Below are 27957 nucleotides of genomic sequence, written 5' to 3' on the forward strand. Positions count from 1 at the left end.
ATCATAATAATAAATGAAAATTATAATTTAATCATAATAATAAATGAAAATTATAATTTAATCATAATAATAAATGAAAATTATAATTTAATCATAATAATAAATGAAAATTATAATTTAATCATAATAATAAATGAAAATTATAATTTAATCATAATAATAAATGAAAATTATAATTTAATCATAATAATAAATGAAAATTATAATTTAATCATAATAATAAATGAAAATTATAATTTAATCATAATAATAAATGAAAATTATAATTTAATCATAATAATAAATGAAAATTATAATTTAATCATAATAATAAATGAAAATTATAATTTAATCATAATAATAAATGAAAATTATAATTTAATCATAATAATAAATGAAAATTATAATTTAATCATAATAATAAATGAAAATTATAATTTAATCATAATAATAAATGAAAATTATAATTTAATCATAATAATAAATGAAAATTATAATTTAATCATAATAATAAATGAAAATTATAATTTAATCATAATAATAAATGAAAATTATAATTTAATCATAATAATAAATGAAAATTATAATTTAATCATAATAATAAATGAAAATTATAATTTAATCATAATAATAAATGAAAATTATAATTTAATCATAATAATAAATGAAAATTATAATTTAATCATAATAATAAATGAAAATTATAATTTAATCATAATAATAAATGAAAATTATAATTTAATCATAATAATAGACCATTTTAATAGTTTCCAGTGTTTTCCGGTAAACGAACAACGTAACAACTCATCACAAAAATATTTAAAAACCTAAAATGTAAGTTTATAACTTAATTTTTCTTTCGAATTTGACTTCTACTCATTAATAAATAATTGTTTTTTTGTATTTTTTATGGGTAATAAAAATGTAAGAATAAATCGAGTAATGTAATTGCTAAAATTGACGCAATATGCAGTTAGTATCGGAAAATATGGTATATAGGTAAATATTTCCTTACGCTACAACGGAACACTGACCACTCTAATTTGTTTTTTTTTTTTTAGAGGTATTCGAGGCCACTGAACACGAATCTGATAATCAAACCCGTCGCAAATTTACCGTTTGCATGGTATGAACTCCTGAACCTTGTGACTATTTTGCGCCATTTCACCGCCTTCAGTAGTGTTTTTCTTACATGATACGTTCGCGTGCGAACGAGCGTAGTGAAGTGACTTATTACATCGCGCAGGAATCTTTAAACGGCCATTTGAAATAAGAAAGTTTTCGAAAAAATATGTAGTTCATTTTTTTTTTCTGATGCAATTTTTAATGCATTTTAATTGCTCGAAAAAAAAGTTTTCACGAGCGGTTTACAAAAACATAATCACCAAACATTTTTATGTTTTTCGGTTTTTTTTAGGGGGTTCAATTTTAGAACTTAGGTAGCCTAGCAGGTGCTTCTGCAGTTTAATTAACCGTTTTTCCGTAAGTAACGCGCCGACATTTACCGATTAGAATACCAATTAATATTTTTATGAGATTTTACTGTGTTCTGTTTACATTGGGGCGGGGGGCGGCGGGTGATGTTGGGGCGCGCGAACGTATTATGTAAGAAAAACACTACTGAAGGCAGTGAAATGGCGTAAAATAGTCCTAAGGTCCAGTGGTTCATACTATGCAAATAATAAATTTGCGACGGGTTTGATTATCAGATTCGTTGTCAGCGACTTCGAATACCTCTAAAAAAACAAATAAGAGTGATCGGTGTTCTGTTGTAGCGTACGGTAATATTTACCAAAAATATATAAAGTTTTGAACATTTCACAAAAATTTTATTTCATATTCTAAGGAGAATCATTGATAAACAGACGTAATTGATAATTTTAGAATATTATTGGTAATTTCCGGTAATTTTATACCAAGTTAAATATGAAAGTGTTTAGAGAAAAATAAATAAATTTTACTTGTGTATATTCAAAGATATTTTTACTTAAATAAGCATTTCTAAAAAAAAAAAAGGGGGTGGGTGGGTTATTACAGTTCAGGAATTTTTGTTTAAATTTCGGTGAAATGTTTCTTTATATCGTACATCTGTGTTTTTTGGATAATCACACATGTTTTAGTTGATAAAGTATATTTTCTTTAATTTGATATCTTGAGATTTTAATTTTCTAATTATCGTTGAAATATTTTTTTAAAATTTATAATTATTTTTCCGGAAATTTTTAAGGTTGATTTATTCAGATTTCAAATTCGAATTAATTTTTCTTTTTCTTTTTTTTTCAATATTTGTCAATTTTTTTTTCAACATTTGTAATTTTTTAACACGTAAATACACATATTTTAACTTAATTTTTTAACATGTAAATACACATTTTTTTTTTTTGCTTTAAGAGAACTTTGGTCTGTTATCTTTCAAACACAATCAAAATGTAAACGTAAACTAAAAAGTACCAAAATATCACGTAAGTAATAATGTGTGAGTTAGTATTTATTTTTTTAACAAAGAAACCACCACTTATTAAGGCCCAGAGGCCACTCGAGGTTAAGAGTTAAAGAGTGTACAGTGGTCAAAAGGACAATATAGTAATCGTTAAAAGGGTAAATTTGGTAAATTGGATTACTTAAGGGGAACGTCTCATCAAAAATTTGTTTACGTTGGACTTGAAGACGACCATATTATAGTCAGTTGGAAAGGAGGTAAAAGGAAGAAAGCTCCACAGGTGTGCAGTTTTAAGGATGGAATCTACGTTTAGGTTTAGGCACGGATAGGTTTCAGCTAGACGAGTGTTTCTCGTGAATGTTTAGCGAGGGGGGTCATAGATTGGAGCTCAGACGAGCACTTGCCATGAAAATAGCGATAAAACAGAGACAGGCTGACAACGTCCCTTTTATGAGACAGAGATTGCAGGGAAGAGAAAAGGACATCCCCTACTAAACTACGAAGTCTATTCTGAACTCTGTCAAGCCAGGATAAGAACTTCCTAACAGCTCCTGCCCAGATGTGACAGCAATACTCCATGCTGGGACGTACCTGGCTCTTATATAGGTAGAGAACTGCATCAGCAGGTAGATATCTACTGGATCGATAGAAGGATCCCACCATTTTTTCAGCGACCTTGGCAACGGATTTGATGTAAGTGTTCCAATTCAGTTCAGGAGTAAAGGCCAAGCCCAGAAGCTTGTCAAAACATGGATCCTTCCCAATTGATGCCAGATGGGGAGCAGGGCGTTGATGGTGTGAAGATAGAAGCTTGGTTTTAGATGCATTAAAAGTAACCAGTCACATTTATATAAACAATTCCATCAATAACAATATGAATAGATTTTTCCCACCTGTAACAACTTGTAACTTCCACATATAATCTACTCGCAGTCACCAATAATCATTCTACCTCACGCTAATGTCCACGGTACGGTAGCTGGAAACCACTGCACTAAAATAATTCCTATCACTATCCAATTCTAACTGAAACCAAATAGTCAAGAGTGGTACATTCCTTAATGTGCCACTGCCATTGCACACTAAAGTAGCTGAGCAGAGGCTTGGTTCCCACGAGTTTTGGTGCAAACCAAACAGGATTCTGAATGTATGCATATCTTTCATCGCAACCATAATCAACGATCCTGACGTGATTATGTTAGCATCCGACAAAGCCAAACTGTTCGCTAAGAACTTCGCATTAAATTCTACCTTGTGGGATCGTTTCTCCAATGAATCTCCTCTCAGAACTGAAAATACTTTAACAGACATCCGTATGTCTGTTTGAGGCGTTGCCAGTCTTATCAAAAACATTGATTCTAGCAAAGCAACTGGTCCTGACAACATTCCAATGAAAGTGATATAAAAAATTGCAACCGGAACTAGCTCCTATACTAACCAAGTTGTTTAAAGGCTGCCTTAAAGAGAGATGCCTCCCAACTCCCTTGAACTGCCCAGTATTTATAAATATGCGAGATCCTTCCTCTGCTTATCAGTACAGACCAATCTCCTGATCGTCATGAATAGGTTACTTGAATATGTGATAAGTTGTCAACCACCTTGACAAAAATAACTTCTTCAGCGACATGCAATATGGTTTCCATTATGACAGATCAACAGCTAATGTGCTGACGGTAATATCACAAAGAAACAGTGAATCTATTGGAGGTTGCTTCGTTGCTAGAGCAATAGCTTTTGACATACCTAAGGCATTTGATAAGGTTTGGCATGAAGGTTTACTTCACAAGATTCCCAGCTACGGAATTGCTGGAAATGTCCTTTCAACCACCAAATCCTTTCTCTTTAATAGGTTTATTAAAGTAATCGTTGATGGGCAGAAATTTGAAGCTCACAGTATTAAGGCTTGTGCGTCTCAAGGATACATCCCAACTCTCTTCCTGGTCTTCATCAGCGATCTCCAAAATCATATTCTGAGATCTTTCGTCGACAGATGATACTGCTATTTATGGCAACACTTCAAAGGCAATGACCAGGATCTTTCTGTTTCTCTCCTCTGACCTTGAATGTGCCGTGCAACGAAGTAAGAAATAGCTAATTACTTTTAAATACATCCAAAACAAAACTACCTTTTCACCACCAACGCTTTAATCCCCACTTGCCCTCCAGCTGAAATTAACAGCTCTCGTTTTGAGGGAGCACCTTGATTGGACAAACTTCTAGGACTGGTCTTTATTACTGACCTAAAATGGAAGAACCTAAATGAGATCCGTTGCCAGAATCTTGAATGTAATTAAGGGTTCCTTTAGAAATTCGTGCAGATTCCCAAATTTAACAGAGTTCGACAAGAGCTACCTGAAAAATGTCGGTGGTTACATCGATCGAATTTTTTTTTTTTTTAGAATAACACTCAAGGTGAGAACCGTAGTCCAAAGAATTCAAATAATACGAATAATCAATCCTTATCTCAAAAATTCGGAAAACCTCTATCTAAAACCTCTTAAATGACAAATATCAGTGAAACCATCGTTTTTTGAGGGGGGGGGGCAGGTATACTTTTAATTGTTTAACGACACGTTCCAGTGCACGCTTTTATCGTAAGATCTTAGAAAGAGAAGAAAGATATTCTGTTCAGCGATAAAAATGAATGTCAATCCACGCGTAAATAATCATACCTTTTTTCACTTTTATTTCTTTTACATATATTTTTTATTATTTTTTTTTTGTTACATATATTATGTAAATGCATCATATTCCTTTAAATGAACGCGATAAAATTTATTCATCCTCATATTCAATGTCTTTAAAATTACAAACCGGTTTTTTTTTTATAAATCTAAAAATATCTTCAGATCATTTGTCATAAAACTTAAAAGTAAAATTGTTCAAGCAGGAAATTTTACTATCTATGAATCATGCAGTAAAATTTGTTTAAATTACGGAGGGAAATCGCCCATTTTTCAATCAAATCGATTGATTGCCTGCTCTATTTGGGGACCGATCGCGATGCCCCATGAGGAATCGTCACAAGAATGATTTAGTCCACAATACATTGTAGTCTACATTGCACTGTAGAGAACTTGCTTTTGGTTTTATAAACTTATTTATATATATAATGGCTTGAATTAAAGTTTAAAATGCAAAAGTCAAATATCATAGATAACTTGTGCTATAAACAGAAAAAAGTTATTTCAAAGGCATCCCCGTCGTATCAAAGAACCTAATGTTGATTTTATACGTCGGACATTTCTGCTTATGTGATAATAAAACTTCTCAAATGTATTTGTGATGTTAGGCTGTATAAGGTGTTAACTTTGGTCAGAATCGTCTGTTCCTTCTTTCATCGGATTTTTTTATTATCGATACTTATCAAAAACAATCCGATACAAAAGCTATCTAAGAACACGACCAGGTACATAAAGTACTTTCATGTGAAATCTAATAAAAATCAGTCCAACCATTTCGGAATCCATAGGAAACAAACTCACACGGACTCACACACACACACACACACACACACACACACACACACACAAAGTTCCTTTTACACAGTAGAGCTTATAGTTACACGGAGGGATTCAAAAAATTGGAATCAACCATACAGAGATATGTACTTTTGGTGAAGGGTTCATCAGAATTTGTGTCCGTGTCACTGTGGCTATGGTGGTTCTTCGCTATCTGAACCCCAAGTTATGTTGTTGTGGTCTATTTATGTTCCAATGTCATGATCGTCTAAATGTTCATATGCGGATGTGTGTGTGTGTGTGTGTGTGTGTGTGTGTGTGTGTGTGTGTGTGTGTGTGTGTGTGTGTGTGTGTGTGATACATGTATTTTCGACATACCTTATTTTCATGCGTGCTTGATCTTGGTCCATCTGGAATTCATCTTGTTCTTGGAGAGGAGGCGGGGACCTGTTTGAAATAATATGCATTCACTCCAAAAACGCGAACTGTGTTCTGTATTATCTTTATTTCACTTTCAAAAATGTCGACGCAAATGAATATGGAACGTGAGTTCTTTTTGCCATGTCGGGTTCTTCTTAATTCTATTAGTCTCCATTTTTTTAAGCACATCATCTCCCTCCCAAGGGGGGGGAGACAACTGTTAACCCCAACCACTCTGTTTCAATTCTAAGTTCCAACCCAATGTGATCTCCAGTTAACCAGATCACGTGGTAACAGACGCGTACTTCCGTCAGCTGATCAGATGCTTCCGGTGAATTGTCTATGATATAGTTTGATAAGTTTTGACAGCATTTATCAACACATTTTCATATCCATCTTTTAGTTAGTTGGTTAGTTAGATAGTTAGTTGGTTAGTTAGATAGTTAGGTAGTAAGTTAGTTGGTTAGTTAGTTAGTTAATGGTTAGATATATAGTTAGTTAGTTAGTTGGTTAGATAGATAGATAGATAGATAGATAGATAGATAGATAGATCAAGATGGATAGATAGACCGATAGATAGACCGATAGATATATCGATAATACACATAGATAAATAGATAGATCGAGGGACTTAAATAACTAACACATGCTTTCTTGTGTTCGATCTACTACATAACACATTGACCGACCTATTAAGCATAAGCGAGTCCACTTAAAGATTATGGGTCCAATCTTTTATCAAGTCATACGAAAGGAAACGCTACATTTTTAAAATAGAATTGCTTCAGACAAAGCATGAAGCCACTTGTTGTAAGGAGCTAAAAAAAATTACTCCCAGATCAAAGACTAATGTTACATGGATTGATTCTGGCCCCCCAAAACAGCAATTTTCCTCCCTTTGTCTGAAACATCACTCACGGAATCTGAGGACTAAAGGACTAAATAAGGGAAGTGAGACTTACAAAGTCCACTTTCTACTCTTCTACTTGCTGATTGGTACACACCAGTCTGCATTCACCAGGATGCGTTCTTCAGTCTGACAAAGGCTGGGCCAACTCAGTGACCTTTTATCTCTCAAGCTGTGTCCTGTCTTAGTTGTCCAAGTAAGTCTACCCTCGCCTTTTCTCTGTGAGTAAGAGTTAGTTTATTGTTAACTACCATATGCGCCACCACCGAGGAAGACCGAAGAGGCTGTCCAGGCAATATTTAAGAGTCTAGGGTGCCACAATTTTGGGGCGTAAGCTTGTTGTTTCCACTTTCCGGCCTTTTTGTGGTTAAAAGGAAGTTCAGATAATTTCATTGTTGGTATTGGTTTCCTTGATATATTTCTAGTTAAAATTATTTCTAGAAAAATATCCACTACTTACAGAAGGAGTCACGTGAAGGTTGCCAACATCCTAAGTCAAAGTGTTTATGTGAAACAAATCGGATTCGAACTTGGCACATTCCAGTCCGTGTCATTAATCAGTTAACCAGAAATTAACTTTGGATGAAGAAGGAAGAAGTGCTTAATTGAGAGGTGATGGGAGCACGTGTTAATATAAACTAGCAGGACCTGTGGAAATTTCACATCGGACTCTTTCATATGTAATCTATTGCTGATGGACATTCTGTGGACGTTTAGCGTAAATGGAGACACGCGATACTTTTAGACCTTTTTTAAAACTGTAAAATAATTAATCAAATAATCTAGTTAATGTAGTGTCACAATATACCTGATTATTAGGCTTTATCTCCAATATCCCTATAAGAGTCTGTGACATATATGCATATATATATATATGTATATATAATATATATACCCATATATATACACATATATATACATATATATACATATACATATATATACATATATATCCATATATCTACATATACATATATACACATATACATATATATACATATATGTACATATATAGATATATACATATATATACATATATATACATATATATAAATACACATATATATACATATACATATATATACATATATATACACACACATATATATACATATACATATACATATATATATACATATACATATACATATATATATACATATATACACATATATATACATATATATACATATATATATACATATATACATATATGTATACATATATACATATGCATATATATACACATATACATATATATATACATATATATATACATGTATATACATATATATGCATATATATACATATATATATATATACATATACATATACATATATATATACATGTATATACATATATATACACATATGTACATATATATGCATATATATACATATATATATATAAATATATATACATATATATATACATATACATACATATGTATATATACATATATATACATATACATATATAAACATATATATATGTACGTATATACATATACATATATAAACATATATATATGTACATATATATACATATATATACATATATATACATATACATACATATATATATACATAGATATATACATATATATACATATATATATGCATATATATACATATACATATACATACATATATATACATATATATATATATGTACATATATATTTGGGGGGGTGGAATTATGTGTGAATTTGTGAACATCATCATAATCTTTATCCTCTACTGCATATGTGTGAGTTTAAAACTAACTTTTTATTTAAAAAAAAAAAAACAAGCTTCAGTAAATCATATTAATTGGACTGTTGTTTTTCGTCGATTCATACGTTCAGTTATTTGGAAAATTATGTATGAATTTGTAGACATATATATACATACATACACACACATATATATACATATATACATATATATACATATATATATGCATATATGCACATATATATGTACACATATATATATATGTACACATATATATATACACAGATATATACACATATATATATGCACACACATATATATATATGTACACACACACACACATATATATACATATTTTTTTTCAGAATGTGAGAGATTGTATATAATAAATTCCACAGCCAAACAACGTCGCAGCCCACAAGAGCCATGACAGTCAATGAACCGGAAGTCCAAGACTCGAGTTTCGCCCTCATTTAGGCTCATCAGTTAGACACATCTGAACTCAGGATTCGAAACCCGAGCCTCTTGCATACGAGGCAAGCACTCTACCAACCTAGCAAACACCTCGCACACAAGAAATTCTAATAACTAACATAAATCAAGCAAACCGCGAGGAAATCCGACTATGAAATGAACCTACTTCGTCTCCACAAGTGACGCGGTTATCCAACCAGCTAATAACCCCAAGACGATGTCTCACAAGTAGGAGGTTTAACTCGGAAGGACGATGCCATCCAGCAATGTTAACCTAGCGAGTAACTTATGATAGGATTTTCAGAATGTGCGAGATTGTATATAATTATAAGTGAATGTGTGCGGAGGACCAAAAATACTAATTTTGGTTAACAGCACACAATAAAAAGAGACATTAATTATGTCCCTTTGCCGAATCCGTATTTTATCTTTTCAAAATAACGAGCAGCAGCGATTTTACCAGATGGCGCAAAACGGGTTATGAAAATTCGATCTTCTGCTATCCTTGCTTCAAAAAATCCTTTTATTTAAAAGATACATGGAATATAAAATATAAATATGGACAATTCTTAAGAATAAACAATTGAAGCACGCATTGCTTGTTTTTATGTTTACAGGTAAGTGATTTTTGGCATTGATATATATTTAGTACATTTTGGTATTAGTTAAAAATTGTTGAATTTCGTGAAATCTTTTTTTTAGAAAACCGATAAAAAAAAAACTGTATTTTTCGATTAAACCTTTCATTATTTCAAAATTTGGTCTTTCCTCATTTTATTGAAAAAAAATTACGGTTTGAAATTACATTTTCATATTGATTATCAGCTTCGAAACAGAGACAGTCTAATATAATCAGATGTTTATTCAAATTTTCAATGGGGGCTTCTGATACTCCTATCGACGTGGAGCTTGGCTGTCCATTTCCGGTAAAAATCATCATCATCGGCAACAACAACAACAACAACAACAACAGTTGTTTTGGCATGCGGTGGGCACTCAGTCGACCAAGCGAAAGTACAAGGCTGGGCATTGATTGGGTGTTTACTGATGAAATTCCTTTTCAACCTTCTCCGGCACCAATTTTAAATCAGATTCTGACACAGAAAGTTTTCTTCTTTCTGTTCTCCATCTGTAAGGATACAGATGTTAAGTTTCGACCCGTCCGGACTGAAGAAAAGAAAGTGCTTTTTAGTTATACCCGGTAGTTAATTTGGAAAGAATTTCCTTCAAGAAAAGTTTATAGACAAAGACGAGGGGGAAAAAGTTTTTTAGACAAAAAAAAAAAAAGAAAAAGAAAAAAATGTTCATGTTTTTTTTTTTTTTTTTTTTTTTTTCGATTTCACATTTCAGGGCAGGAAAACCCAGAAACATTTAACTATTTGAAGGTTTTGCATAAAAAAGAGAATTCAGGCTTAGATGACTTATTTGAAAGAAAAAGATATCGAAAGGAGACGAATACTAAAAAGAAATAGTTATTTGAAAACAGCCTTATGAATAACAACTTTTATTGAATTTTTATAGCGTGTCTTTTGGTTTTTCAGCTTTTTCCCCCTTGTTTTCGAGTTGAAAAGCGAGATTATTCACCGTCCCCCCCCTCATTTTATTGATATTATTTTGGACAATACATTAACAGTTGTCGCTTAATACGATAATTTTTTTTTAAGAACTGTCTCTTATATAGACTTATTTTGATGTATTAATTTTATGTTTCTCTGTTTTTAAACTGTCATTTCTGTTAATTTTGTTAACCATGTTTTGGGAAGCAAAAGCAACTGCTTTTATTTTTTCTTATTGTATTAATAAAACTTTCTATGTCAATTTTATTATTTTTTATTGATCCATTGTTATTTCTATGTTTTTTTATTTATTGTTACCCGAAGATGAATTTATGTAACGACTCCAAAATGTTGTCAATGGCAAAACTTTTCACAGAACTACGAGGTTTATTAACTATTACTTTTCATTTGTGATAGAACTAGGAACTGCACACACATTTTAGCCTGACTTACCAAATATGGTCGATAAGAAGAGATGTCAAGCTTCGGGACAAAACATGAAAAGTGTTTAAATACATTTGTAGCTATTTTATGTGCATTGGATTTGTTTCTGTCGAATTCAGACACAATTGAAGCCCTAATTTTAATTTTGAAAATTAAAAAAAATGACATTTATACCTGATGTTAATTTATTCCATTATATTTTTAGTCGCGTGCAAGCGACTCTATAAGTCACTCCGTCGGTCGGTCTGTCGGTCGGTCGGCCAGTCGGCCTGTCGGCCTTTTCGTAACACTTTTGTGCTTGGCCTTTTTGGTTAAGATCAAAGGTCTGTTGTTAATAGATGCTGTTCTTAGCTTTATAAGACTTTCTTGTACTTTTGGCCAACATCAAAGTGTAGTATCTGTTCTTACTACATGCTGTACTTATGTTTGTAACTTTGTGATATAAAGTGGGGGATCACTTTTCTGTATTAATTTAATGTAAAATGGTCACCCACTTTAAAACCAGTCAGTCTCAAAGCCATTCAAGTCATTCTCCAGATCATTCAAGTTGTTTTTGAAGGGTTTCAGTTATTTTTTAAGCATTCAAGTCATTCTTAAGGTCATTCAATTTCCTTAAGTTCATTAAAGTCATTCTAAGTCATTTACTTTTTATTTGTTTAAGTCATTTTAGCCCATTTTTCGGTCATTTTAGTTTATCTTTCAGAATTTCAAGTCAATCCTACATTCATGCATTCATTCATTGCACGAGAGCACGTGACTAATGGCTATCGGCCTTGTTTGTTTAACTATATGTACATTTGTACAATAAAACTATGACATGTTTCTAAATTTAAAAAAATATATAATTTTTATTAAATGACTGCAGTCAAAATATAAGCCTTTGACCTTTATGGTAACACAAATTGTAGACCTTGTCGCAAGGAACATAAGAAAACAGACGAAAGAAATTTAACTCGCTGTTTCAGGTTTTAATGAAATACCTTTAATCCTCCTTCTCCGGTCACGTGTGACTTCTTCTGACGTTATCCAAGAATCTCTGACATCATCATAATTCCGCGCACACGTTTGTAGAATTTGTTGTGTCTGTACAAATAATTAACAAGAACACGAAAGTAAAGGTATACAATAATATATTAGGAAGAAAAGTTATATACATATTTACATGTCTTCAGACATACTTCAGTTGGAGATATTCCGGCAGGTGGCGTGTTGCATGTCTTACTGGAGGCAGCATAAGCGTCTTGCCTATTTGACGGTCGTTGCCGGACTCTTCCGGTATTGATGATTGATATCTTTATATATCTCACTCACCCGCCTATGTTAATTAGTGAGCGTCTCCACAACAGAATCAAAGACAAGAGTTTCATTCTAACATTTAATAACAACCTGTGGAAAAAGGAGAGTTCATGTGTGTATCGCATTAAAGTCCGTGTGTGGGGGTAGTCATATTGGCTTGTTTGTTTTCTCGTCGACCCAGGGCCAAAGGCCCAGGCGAATTGCGTCCCAAAAGAGGAGTGTGTTGTCAGCGAGAGCCAGGAAGAAAGAGAGAGAATTGCCGTGTGTTTAACCTTTTATAAATTCAGTCACGTATTCAATTCACCTGAGTGATGGTCTTTCATTGGACAAGCCAGAAAGGAAATTGATCGCTACAACCAATCAGCAATGATATTATAAAGCAAACATATTCAAAATCTTAAGCCGATAGGATACCTGCTACACGTTCTTTTTATAATCTTTTTCCGTTTTCCTTGCCGTGACGTTATCTCGCACATGGCTCAGTTATTTGCATACAGCTGCCATTCATGCGTCTGTGCTCTGTTACATTAGGATTCGTTTGTGTTCCTAAACGAAAGGAAAAGGTGAATTCCCATACGCACCCCTGTCGTACAAAAGAATCTCGGATTTATTTCTTTTTTATTCTGTAACTAGCTGTACCCGGTCACGCGTTGCTGTGGCTCAGTTTGTTAAAATGGAACACATGTGAAAGTAGAGAAAAGTTTGATTCTTTTTTTTCCAGAGAATGTACAAATTACTTTTTTTTTTAACAGATGTTAAGAAAATAAACAGAAAAATACTTCCATCATTAATTATGCCAAAAACTAAATAAAATACGATAAAACTTGCTGAGTATGCACTGTTTTACGGTTGTTGTAAAAATGTAACGGAAACTTAAATTTCGCTTCATTTTAATCTTTCTTAATTATTTAATTGTCCCCCCCCCCAACGAATATAATCAAAACAGTAACATTCAACAATTACTGTACACATAGATTCGAAAAAGTTGTGAAAAAAAAAAAAACAAACAAATATATAACAAATAAATGTTATCAAAGCCAAGATAAGTTACTTTTCTGCCAAACTGGATAGATATATTTTTCGTGTTTTTATTCAATGTAACATATTTATTCAGCTCGAAAACCATACAGTGTTTACCAATGTATTCGAAATTTCAAGATGGCGTCTCCGTCTCACACCCTCATTAACACCGTAAGTTTGGAAGTCTTTTCCCACACTTACGTGTTAAAGAGAGAATCAGACGCCATCTTGAATGTTCCAATACATCGGTAAACACTGTATGGTTTTCGAGCTGAATAAACATGTTACATTGAATTGGGAAAAGATGTTATAAATAAAAAACTTAATGAAATACTGTTAAATATAATCGGCGTGTTTTTAATAGTATTTTGTATATTTTTTGTTATTTATAACACCTTTTTCTATACTTACGGTGTTAAAGATTGTTTGACTGAGACGCCTTCCTGAATTTTCGAATACATTGGTAAACACTGCATGGTTTTCGAGCCGAATATTGTTACATTGAATAAAAACACGAAAAAGATATCCAGTTTGGCAGAAAAGTAACTGATCTGGGCTTTGAGAACATTTATTTGTTATGTATTTTTTTTTTTTTTGACAACTTTTTCGAATCTATGTGTAGAGTAATACAAACCCCCTTGGGAGGTTGTAATGGCCCCCCCACACCTAAAATGTAGTTGGAAAAATCGATTTTATAATGAGATTAAAGAATGGTTAGTCTAAAAAAAGGGTGAAAAACAAAACAAATAAGCAATTAATAATTATTACCAAAAACAATAAATGCTACTTTTTTTTACTGGCACAAATAGAGTTGGATACACAAGTAATAGTCGTAGAGTGATAGAGTGTAAGTAAAACCTGGAATATCTGGTTGTTTCGTTTCGTTTTATAATGGAAAGAGCAGAAAATGGAGAGAAAAGAAAGAAAGAAGGAAAGACCGAAAAGAAAGATAAAGATAGGGAAGTACCCCCACCACCATCACCCATAAAGCAAAAAGACAACGAAAGGTAAGAAAGAAAGAAAGAAAGAAAGAAAGCAAAAAAGCACGTAAGGAAAGAGCGAAACGGAAGTTGTGTTTGTGTAATTAAGTAAGTAAGTAAGTTTGGTGCGTTTCACGTAAATGTCAATTCAGGTTTTCATTAAACTTTAACCACGTGGGTTATAACGAAATCGAAGTAATGTAATTGTGAATTCAATTCCAGGTAACGGATTGTGTTCTGTTTGAATCTAATTTTATTATAATAAATGCTTTATAAATGGTGTTTATGTTTTATGCTAAACAATGGCAAAGTAAGCGTGGTTCGTTTCAGTGTAGGTCCAGTCCAGTTTTTAGATAAATTCTTACCGGTGATCGGTTTTAAATGTCTCCTGTGAACGTTCTGGTACGGTGTAAGTGAGTGACGGTGGTAGGATGAATTTGTTAGAGAGAGTTTACTTTACTACTTCCATTAAATGTAAGCGATTTTTACAGTGGACTCTCAACAGACAGAATATAGGAAACTGTGATCAGCGAGATCCTTGATATGTAATAACCCTATAACATACGGCAGATGTCGTGATTCAGTTTGTGTATGATACGGCTGCACCAAATGTATACAGGTGCAGTCCTATAAACGTCCAAGTCGGAGGGGAAAAAATGAGTTCATTTTATTTATATATATATATATATATATATATATATATATATATATATATATATATATATATATATATATAGAGAGAGAGAGAGAGAGAGAGAGAGAGAGAGAGAGAGAAAGAATAGAGATAAAAATCTGAACGGATAGTTTAAACATTTTTACATTTTTAATAAATGATAATTCAAAGCCTGTTATCAGGCAGAGCTGCTTTTCATTGCTTTGTTGGAATTTGAATCCGTTTAAATGTGTAATGATTTCGTCTACCGTTCGCCATTACTTTTTGTTTGCTTTTCAGCGATGAAAACAAATTATGTATAATGTTACATTTATGAAACATTATCTGTTATAAGCGACAGTATTACTTTGCAAATAATCGCTTTTTACATCCATGCAGACGACAGTAAATGAATTGACGGGTAATTTTACTTTTAAATAAGTGAAGTATTGTTCAACGTATTTGTGAATGTGTCTATTTTACTTAACGACCGTTGCATTCCAAAACTAGGATTTGTATTACAATCCACAGACGTACAGAAAGTGGTCAAAAGTTAATATATATATATATATATATATATATATATATATATATATATATATATATATATATATATATAGTGAAATTGCTCTGTGTGTGCGCCCGTTTCTGTGTGTGTACATTTCCCTGCCATACTACTCTGTCAATTTTCAGTCTACAGACTCAAAATTTAACATAAGAAGTATTGAGATTTGGGAAAATCTTTTTAATCCGTTTTCGGCCAGAAATTTGACTGTCAAGGGTTCAAAGTTCAGCGATTTGACCTTTGAAAACTCTACCAAACTCCTCCGCCAATTTTGATTTTAAACACTTGAACTTTTAGATGTAGGTTACTTGGACATGGATCCAACTTTTTAATTTGATTTTAGCCTAAAACAGTAAATGTTTCAGATCAAAGTTTAAAAATAAAAATTGACCGCTGTTGTCTTTACCAAATTACTCAGCCAATTTTTGGTCTAAACATTTGAAATTGTACATGCAATGTGTTCAAACATAGGGCAAGCTTTTTAATTGATTTTTGACCGAAAATTTGGCTGCCGAGTGGTGTAAGTTCAAAAGATTTTACCTTTGTGGTCTCTAGCAAACTATTCAGCCAATTTTGGGTCTAAACATTTGAAATTTTCACATAAAGAGTATTCAGACATGCAAGACATGCAACAAGCTTTTTAATCAATTTTGGGGAGAAAATTTGGCCACCAAGAGGTAAAAGTTGAAAGATTTGATCATTGAAGATTCTACCAAACTCCTCTGCCAATTTAGGTATAAGCACTCGAAATTTTAGATGCAGGTTACCTGGACATGATTCAAACTTTTTAATGTTACATGATAAAAGGGCTGTCCTCTTTTCATGTAAGTAAAAATAGGGAATTAGTTAAATGTAAATATGAAATAGGATAGTAAAGGATTCGAACTTGCGAAGCTAGATTTGGAATTGAAAATTCCAATCATAAGTTAAAATAAATACAGAATGTTATTTAAATAAGGAATTGCAATTGTTTAGCTTACATATCTGTATATGGAAAAGGAATATCATAATGAAATTTGTTTCTGTTAAGGAATTTAATCGTCAATTGAAATTGTAAATATATTTTGTAAAAATGTTATTTGAAAAATAGGTTACTGAACTCGGGGTCATGTCAAGTTTGGCAACGTGACGCATGTATCCAACATGCTTTATGAACACATGTTTAATCATGCGATGACCTGACCAGTTCTCAATATAGGTAGAGTTTTTAGATGCAGTCTGGGAGAGACTGGGAGAAAAGTCGGAGAGAAGCAGAGAGGTTCAGACCGATTCTCCGTTAAATCAAGACACCCTCTAGAAGTGAGAGGGTTTTAGAAATAACCATGTAAAGAAACTTTGAATTCCTCAAGCGAAATCATGGACCGGTCATGAAATAAAGGACGTCATCATCTTTGTGTATCTGCGTCTTCTGTGTTCATCATTACAACGAGAAAGGTAACGTGTTTATATTATATGCACAACTGTCAAAACGTAAATGTCAAACGCACTATCTTTCGATCTATCTATCAAGATATTCATAAGTCTCCTCTCATTGAATTGGTTCTCTTGTAGTAACATGTACACTGTCTATTATATATATACAGAACTGTCTCTCTCTTTATATGTACCCTGTTTATGTCTCCAATATGCCATCCCTTACAACATGAACATCTCAAAACATGCAACACATGAACAAACCTAATACTCTAATCTCTCACTAAGACTCTCCTAAGACGAACAACAACAACACTACAGAATATACGTCATCTTAATAATACCACCAGTATAAAACATATCCATATTTAGGACCTTCTAATAATAACACCAACCACGTAACATTAATATATATATATATATATATATATATATATATATATATATATATATATATATATATATATATATATATATATATATACATATGCACATAAAGTTATGAACAGTACATAGGGCCCGAGCAAAGCCGGGCTGAACCGCTAGTATATATATATATATATATATATATATATATATATATATATACTAGCGGGGGTACCCGGCGTTGCCCGAGTCTTTGTTTCCGGGACGGGGGGGGGAGTTTTAAAAAATGTTATGGTAGGTAAGTAGGAAGGATCAAACCCGGAGTCATGAGTAAAAGTAGGAAAATAAAGTGTGAAAAAAAGAAAAAAAAAACATCTGCAACGTTAACAGTTCGGCCACCAAGAAAAGTCCATTCCAGTTGTTTAGGAAAAAAAAAAAAAAAAAAAACGACTACGGTAGGTCGGCGCGAACGTGAAAATATAATGTGAATTGTCCAGCACGCTAACCACTACGCCACAGAGCACTGCAGCTTAGTTTAGTGATTTTAAATAACTTCACATGAAAGAACTACGAAGCCAAACCGGTGTACTCTTCTCAACTGTTCCTTGTGAGCGATCCCCAAACGGTGTTAAGTGGTGGCAGGGGGAGGAGGAATTTATTAGAGAGAAAATATTTTACCACTTCCATTGATCTTAACTGATTTTGGCCGTGACTTCTCAGCAGAAAAAGTATAGAAATCTAAGATTATCGAGGAATTTGAGAAATAATAAGCCTATAACACACCTCAGATATTGTTCTGCCGTTTGTGCATATTATATTTGCATGAAATATCTTGATTTTTAATCCTATTAATGTCAAAATCCGACGGGAAAAAATGAGTTCATTTTATTTATATAGAAGATAGATAGAAGATAGAATAGAAGATATAGAAGAAGATAGAAGATAGAAGATAACAAATAGATGCTATCAAAGGCAATATCCGTTCCTCTTCTACCTATCTGGAAAAGCTTTTAGTGGTTTTACTCACTTTAAAACGTTTAATTGATTCGAAAATCATACAGTGTTTATCGATATGTGCAAAGAAGAAAAATGGCGGCCTTAATATGTGACATTTGGAAAATGAGTTAAAACTAAAAAATTATACAAAATACTGTTAGAAATCCATCGAATATATGCCACAGTTACATATATTAGATGGGTTTCTAACAGTATTTTGTATAATTTTTTAGTTTTAACTAATTTTCCAAACTTTACATATTTAGTGTCGCCGTGATTTTCCTTAATAAGTCATGATCCATTAGTGAAAAAACCCACACAAAACAAACAATTTTTTTAAATACCTCAAATATTTAGAGTGAGGGGGGATCGAAGATAAGTTTTTTATAATATTTCGAACGCTTCTCCAACATTTACCCCCTCCCCCTACTCTAAAAACATTTATGGAGTGCTTTATACACATCTTTCCTGCTTGTAGTTGACAAAGAGACAACTCACTTGGTTTCACGACTTTCATCTGAGGTCACCTCTGACCCTTAGTTGTCACTCAAACTTTTCATTCAGATACCGACCTCGTTATGTAACACATTTTTGTGGAATGGCGATAACACTTTTGGCAAATTTAGTATCGCCATCCTAAAACTTAGTTTTGCAGGCTGAGTTTCATAAAAGCTAGAATGCTGAATACAATCTCCAGACACAAGATTAATTCACAGAAAATGTTATGAATGTTTTTACTAGGTACGGGCAATTCTGATGGTTGCTTAGGTAGAGGACCTGGTTTTGAACGCCGGCTAATCATAATATTTTTTTAAATTTTCGGTTACTTTTTACGTGAAATTTAAAGTCGACTAAAAAAAAAAATACACAATTTGAAACGTATCTGAAAATAACATCGGGTAGTTGGAGGGAAAAGTTGGGGGAAGAGGTGGAGGTGGCAAAACCGACGGCTTTCCTTTTCTTTTCGAGAATGTGCATTCGTACTTACCGACATGGAACGTTTGTATAATTCTTTCCCTCTTTTAATTTAATTATTTTTGTATGTTCCTGTTTTTCAATTTAATTTTTTTTTTACTTTATTTTCCGAGATTACATGAAAATTATCTTACATTTGATGATGATACGTTCTTGTGTGCAATAAAAATATTAGAATCTTACATATAAAGATTACGTTAAAAATGTAACGATAAAAAAAATTTTTTAAATACTTTTTGCAATAATTTTTTTTTTTTTCGGGAAAATATTAAATAACAGATGCTTAATTCAATGATAATATCGGTAGTTCGAGAAATTAATTTTTCTTTAAGTTATATTGATTTCGTTAATACGAACTTTAGGTGATTTTTTTCCTTACGTTCCTGTAAAAATTAATTTTTTTTAATTGTTATAATTTACGATGCTTTATTTTCATAAAAAAGCCGACATAAATTCTTGCATATTTTTTTTTACTACAGAAAATCATAACTTTAGTAAAGGTGTTTTTTGTTTTAAAAGATAATACATTTTCACTATGATTTCAATGAAAAAAATAATGTGTTCATTATATTCCGCGATTATTATTTGATAAATACTGAAAATTTCATTAAAATTGGTTAATTTCCGGATTTTTAGTGGATTTTTAAGTAAAAAGAGCGGTCAAAATGTTTATACATTTTGAGCAACGGCATTCATTTTGTCCGTAGCTAATTTTTACTACATCACTTCGTGTTGGAATACATTTTTTTAAAGCTAGTTAAATACATTTTTTAAAGCAAGTTAAATACATTTTTTTAAAGCAAGTTAAATATATATTTTTTAAAGCTAGTTAAATACATTTTTTTAAAGCTAGTTAAATACATTTTTTAAAGCTAGTTAAATACATTTTTTAAAGCTAGTTAAATACATTTTTAAAGCTAGTTAAATACATTTTTTAAGCTAGTTAAATACATTTTTTAAAGCTAGTTAAATACATTTTTAAAGCTAGTTAAATACATTTTTTAAAGCAAGTTAAATACATTTTTTTAAAGCAAGTTAAATATATATTTTTTAAAGCTAGTTAAATACATTTTTTTAAAGCTAGTTAAATACATTTTTTAAAGCTAGTTAAATACATTTTTTAAAGCTAGTTAAATACATTTTTAAAGCTAGTTAAATACATTTTTTAAGCTAGTTAAATACATTTTTTAAAGCTAGTTAAATACATTTTTAAAGCTAGTTAAATACATTTTTAAAGCTAGTTAAATACATTTTTTTAAAGCAAGTTAAATATATATTTTTTAAAGCTAGTTAAATACATTTTTTAAAGCTAGTTAAATACATTTTTTAAGCTAGTTAAATACATTTTTTAAAGCTAGTTAAATACATTTTTTAAAGCTAGTTAAATACATTTTTAAAGCTAGTTAAATACATTTTTTAAAGCTAGTTAAATACATTTTTAAAAGCTAGTGGAATACATTTTTTAAAACTAGTTAAATACATTTTTTAAAGCTAGTATAATACATTTTTTAAAGCTAGTTAAATACATTTTTTTAAAGCTAGTTAAATACATTTTTAAAGCTAGTTATATACATTTTTTTAAAGCTAGTTAAATACATTTTTAAAGCTAATTAAATAAATTTTTTAAAGCTAGTTAAATACATTTTAAAGCTAGTTAAATACATTTTTTAAAGCTAGTTAAATACAATTTTTAAAGCTAGTTAAATACATTTTTTAAAGCTAGTTAAATACATTTTTAAAGCTAGTAAAATACATTTTTTAAAGCTAGTTAAATACATTTTTTTAAGCTAGTTAAATACATTTTTTAAAGCTAGTTAAATACATTTTAAAGCTAGTTTAATACATTTTTTTAAAGCTAGTTTAATAGATTTTTTTAAAGCTAGTTAAATACATTTTTTAAAGCTAGTTAAATACATTTTTTTAAAGCTAGTAAAATACATTTTTAAAGCTAGTTAAATACATTTTTAAAAGCTAGTGAAATACATTTTTTAAAACTAGTTAAATACATTTTTTAAAGCTAGTTAAATACATTTTTTAAAGCTAGTTAAATACATTTTTTAAAGCTAGTTAAATACATTTTTTAAAGCTAGTTTAATAGATTTTTTTAAAGCTAGTTAAATACATTTTTTAAAGCTAGTTATATACATTTTTTTAAAGCTAGTTAAATACATTTTTTAAAGCTAGTAAAATACATTTTTTATAGCTAGTTAAATACATATTTTTAAAGCTAGTTAAATACATTTTTAAAGCTAGTTAAATAGATGTTTTAAAGCTAGTTAAATACATTTTTTAAAGCTAGTTAAATACATTTTTTAAGCTAGTTAAATACATTTTTTAAAGTTAGTAAAATACCTTTTAAAGCTAGTTAAATACATTTTTAAAGCTAGTTAAATACAATTTTTTAAAGCTGGTTAAATACATTTTTATAGCTAGTTAAATACATATTTTTAAAGCTAGTTAAATACAATTTTTTAAAAGCTAGTTAAATACATTTTTTAAAGCTACTTAAATACATTTTTTAAAGCTAGTTAAATACATTATTTAAAGCTAGTTAAATACATTTTTAAAGCTAGTTAAATACATTTTTTAAAGCTAGTTTAATAGATTTTTTTAAAGCTAGTTAAATACATTTTTTAAAGCTAGTTACATACATTTTTTTAAAGCTAGTTAAATACATTTTTAAAGCTAGTTAAATACATTTTTTAAAGCTAGTTAATTACATTTTTTGAAGCTAGTTAAATACATTTTTAAAGCTAGTTAAATACATTTTTTAAAGCTAGTTAAATACATTTTTTAAGCTAGTTAAATACATTTTTAAAGCTAGTTAAATAGATTTTTTTAAAGCTAGCTAAATATATTTTTTTAAAGCTACTTAAATACATTTTTTTTAAAAGCTAGTTAAATACATTTTTTTAAACTAGTTAAATAGAGTATTCAATAAATCTAAGTTGGGTTGTGACATCAAATCTGTTGTAAATTTTTTGTTTATTTTTATGGCTTTTGAAATACGACCCAACTTGTTCTTGGGTATTCATTAGCAAATATGCGCCCCCCCCTCACTCCCTCTCACTCTCCGACTTGTGTCTGCTCTGTGAAAGGTCAAGGCAGCATGCTTTACAAATTGCATATGACAATAAATTTGGAATTTTCATGAACACTTAAAAGCCTTCTTTGTTTATATACAAACATTTCAATATATATATATATATATATATATATATATATATATATATATATATATATATATATATGTATGTATGTATGTATATATATATGTAAACATGTATATAGATACATATATACACACACATATATGTATGTATGTATATATATATGTAAACATGTATCTAGATACATATATACACACACACATATATATATGTATATATATATATATATATGTAAACATGTATATAGATACATATATATACACACACACATATATATATATGTATGTATATGTGTGTATATATGTGTGTGTACGTGTATACACACACACACACACACATATATATATGTGTGTGTGTGTGTGTGTATACACGTACACACACATATATACACACATATACATACATATATATACACGTACACACACATCTATACACACACATATATATACATATACATACATATATATACATAAGAACAAGTAATTAATAAAACATGTTAAAAAACACTTTGCAAAAGAGTTAAAAACATATTTAATTTTAAAAAGGAAACACTAAATAAGTGGATAGTCCTTAATCCGCAGAGTTTCGAAGAAATACTTTCCTTCTCATCAGAGGGTAAGGTTTAGCAAAATGCGGGATTGGATTGCAAAAGTATTTAATGAAACTACAAGTAAATCATAGATCTTACTTGATAAGAAAAAGTGAAGCAGAGGGAATAGGGTGAATAAAAAAGTGATTTCACGTGAATGGATAGTAAATATATATATATATATATATATATATATATATATATATATATATATATATATATATATATATATATATTAGAAGAGGGTTAAAGAAGTATTAAAAGAACAGTTGTCAATACGTAGGTAGTGCTAGGTAGTAAGTTATAAAATATATATGGCAATTAAGCTACACAGAATATTCCGCGTTTCATCCACGCTAGGATTCATCAGGCTTATAAGCTGTTGTGTTCCGAGAAATGTAACGTCAGGATTGCTGGATATCATAAATGAATATATATATATATATATATATATATATATATATATATATCATCGACCAGCACACACACACACACACACACACGCACACACACACACACACACACACACACATATATATATATATATATATATATATATATATATATATATATATATATATATACAGGGTGGCCACATATACAGGGTCACACACTAATGTTAATATTATTTTTTGAATTTGAATAAAATGTTACTACTATAACGTTTTTCATTTTTAAACTTTTTTAATTAACATTGTTGCGTGACTGTGTGGCCACCCTGTACATAAGAGGAGATTATATATATATATATATATATATATATATATATATATATATATATATATATATATATATATATATATATATATAAATACCCGTTCACATACACGTTTAACGATGAAGATAGAACCCAGAATTAGATAGAATCGAGCAATTGCATCGACAACGGACAACGGCAGACCCAAAGTGGGTTTCCATGTACTGCATCTCATCAGTGACGTGCTCCAACATAGGTGCGAACCCAGGTCGTCGCATTCATGAAGTGTGCAATACTGACGACCTAACCATATGGGCCATATGGTTAGGTCGTCAGTATTGCATACTTCATGTCTTATCTGTAAGCCTGAAGAATCCTAGAGTGGATGAAACGCGGAATATTCAGTGTAGCTTAATTGCCATATATATTTTATAAATTACTAACTAGCTCTACCTACGTATTAACCACTTTTGAAGTAAATACTTAAAGTTTACGCATAAATCTATACTTTCGTATATAAATTTATGTGAGTAAATTAAGTAGTTATATATATATATATATATATATATATATATATATATATATATATATATATATATATATATATATGTCCGGGTATATATATATGTGTGCTATATATAATGAGTCTCTTTTAACTTATGAGTGTTAACGTTCTGATATGTGATTCGTCTAGTGTATTCTCTATGGTGTATTGATGTGTGTAAACATATAATATATCATGTGTGTAAACATATAATATATCATGTGTGTAAACATATAATATATCATGTGTGTAAACATATAATATATCATGCGTGTATAAATATAATAACAGTTTATAGACACGGTGTAAACAAGAGATGAATATCATTATCAAATTTTCCTTCCATGCATTTCCTGAAATAAAAATTGCTTTCCATCGAAGGTGAAAACGTTCAGGCATGAATTTTATTTTTATATGATCATTTATTCCTTGCTGGGTTTCTTTTAAGACTTGGCACACAGATTACATTTTCTAAGTCGCCCCCTTCTGGCTTCCATGGGCGTCCTGTCTGTCCATTAATGCATTGCATATCGAACTAATCTCCCCATAACTAAAACTCTGTTTCAAAATCTATCCTTTCCATTACGTCATCACTACACATAGCCTAAAGACCCTTGCTGGGATTTTGTCACGTTACTTTGTTTGTATTATAGGTGGACTTGAATTCCATCTATTAAATTAACATCAAGTTAACATTTTTGTTTGTGCTAGTTATGAAAACTAACATTCCTTTCTATTAAAACATTTTAACATGAATAATGATCATGATAATCATCGACCAGCACATCTTTCGATGTTGCCCAGGCAATATTAAACATCTGAACCTTGGAATAGACATCCAAGGAAAGTAATAAATGTGATAACAGCATAGTAGTTAAAGGTGAATTTTGACAGGTGCTGGACTATTGTATCTTCTATGTAAATTTTTACTTCTTCCTTAGATGGCAACTGAAGCATGTTTACAAAAGCATAGTCAGCTATGCTTTCCGTGCTTTTTGGACCCCCCCCCACTCCAAAAAGTCGACTGAAGTTTTCTCCCCTAATTTAAAACGCCAGTAGGGCAGCCAGAGTTGTGCAGGCAGGCATTTGTCTTGTAAATAATTTGCCTGCTAATGGGGGAATTATTTATTACTTGCAAATTGATTTTGCTTGCTATTTCACAAAGTTTACCTACCTATAGGAGAATTTTGCTTTCATGTTTTTTACCCCCCCCCTCATTCAGAGAAGTCGATGGAAGTTTTTTTTCCCTAATTTAAAGCGCCAGTAGGGCAGCCAGATGTATGCAGGCAAGCATTTGCCTTGTTGTAAATAATTTGCCTGCTAATGGGGGAATTATTTACTGCTAACGAATTGATTTTGCCGGCGATTTCACACTCAATGACGTCATGCTAATAATTTAGTGTTTCAACCGTGAATAAAATAAGCTACAAATAAGCTTGTATGCTTGTTATTATGATATTCAGCGATCCTGACGTTACATTTCTCGGAACACAACAGAGTTATTTAATGCTAAATCTGGTTATTTTGTTAAGTTTTATGTTTCAAGTTCTTTATATTTTCAAGTATTTATTATTGGTGTTTGCTTTGGTCGTTTTGTTTTATGGCATATCAACCCTTTTCAGGTTGCAATCATTTTGGCAAAAGTTTTTATGCTTCAAGTTATTTGCATGATCAAATATTTATTCATAGTGTTTAGTTTGGTTGTTTTGTAGAGGAGAATTGTTGTTACAATTAGTGGCACAATCGAGCACTGAATTTGAACTAACACAAGTGGACAATCACGGCCTGTGTACACAAATGCACTTTCACACAAGTCTAAAACACGAATCTGATTTCTTTAAAAAAATAAAAAAATAAAAAACACAAGGTCACAGGACAATGTCATTGATTTCAATGCTATAGACTATTTTTTGTTTTTTTCTTCAATGGTTGGGTCTCAATTGACCCTGCCCACGATATTGTCGGGACAATTCCAACTGAATTTCCCAGAGATTTATTCGGTCTATTAACATTCTCTTTACTAACAAGCTGTGTTTTTCTCTGCCACAACAATTGCAGCTCGTGTCGATAGACAAAAAAAAATAAAATAAAATAATCTTGTTAATACTATGAGTCAATGAAATTTTCAAGCAAAAAGAAAAAAAAACAAACGAGAACAGATCGATTCTTAATATGTGTCTGTCCGTACTTCCTTGTCTCCCTACGAGGGCAGAGTTAGACACAAGGTCGGTTTTTAATGTTGGGAAAAATCTACCTGTTTAGATAAGACACTGCGGATTAGGAAAAAATAAAAATCATTTCAGTATAGAATGATTTACCTTTATTGATTTAGAACAAAAACGATACTACACCTCGATTGATTGGTTAATGAATCGAACTTAAACATGACAGGACATCGAATATGCTATTTCTCACTTAAGCATGACAGATCAATTAATATGCTATTTCAAACTTAAGTATGACAGACCAATAAAAATGCTATTTTAAACTAAAGCAATACAGACAAATGAAAATGCTAGTTCCAATTTAAGTATGACAGACCAATAAAAATGCTATTTTAAACTAAAGCATTACAGACAAATGAAAATGCTAGTTCCAATTTAAGCATGCCATACCAATATAAATTCTATTTCAAACTTAAGTATGACAGATGAATTAAAATTCTCTTTCGAACTTAAGCATGGAAGAGCAATAAATTTTTATTTTCAACTTTAGCATGACAGACCGATGAAAATGATGTTTCAATGGTAATGCTATTTAAAATTTTAGAATGACAGACTAATGAAAACGCTATTTCAAACGTAAGCATGACATGACATCATAGACCTCAGAGTGGTACCTAAAGTTTAGTTAATTTCTTTGCTTATAATGGTTAAACTTTAATAATTAGAACTAGATTGAAGCGGATGTTTTCCAAAGCTAGAAAAATTACTGCAAAATTGTATATAAAATAATTTCATGGAACGTTTAATCGAGAAATTGCGAGAATCATATGAGAACATGAGAACAAATAAAAGTGTTTATTGTATAGATTTGATTACCAGTCAATAGCCAGGACATTAAAATTCAATTTAATTTATTCGGCATAGATTAAAGCACTACATGTTTTGTTGTCATTAACAAGGGTGCGGGAAGAGAGAGAGAGAAAAAAAGAAGGAAAGTGAACGAAGAGGGAGAGAGGGGCACTGCGAATTTAGACGGTTGCAAATTCTGTTGACCAGCACCTTTTTTTTTTTTTTTTTACATAGGCATCACCACTAATCAAAGCCAAGAGGCCACTCGAGGATAAGGGTTAAA

This window comes from Euprymna scolopes, chromosome 26, assembly GCF_053919585.1.
Source record: "Euprymna scolopes isolate OS-2025 chromosome 26, ASM5391958v1, whole genome shotgun sequence".
NCBI classification, from domain to species: Eukaryota; Metazoa; Mollusca; class Cephalopoda; order Sepiida; family Sepiolidae; genus Euprymna; species Euprymna scolopes.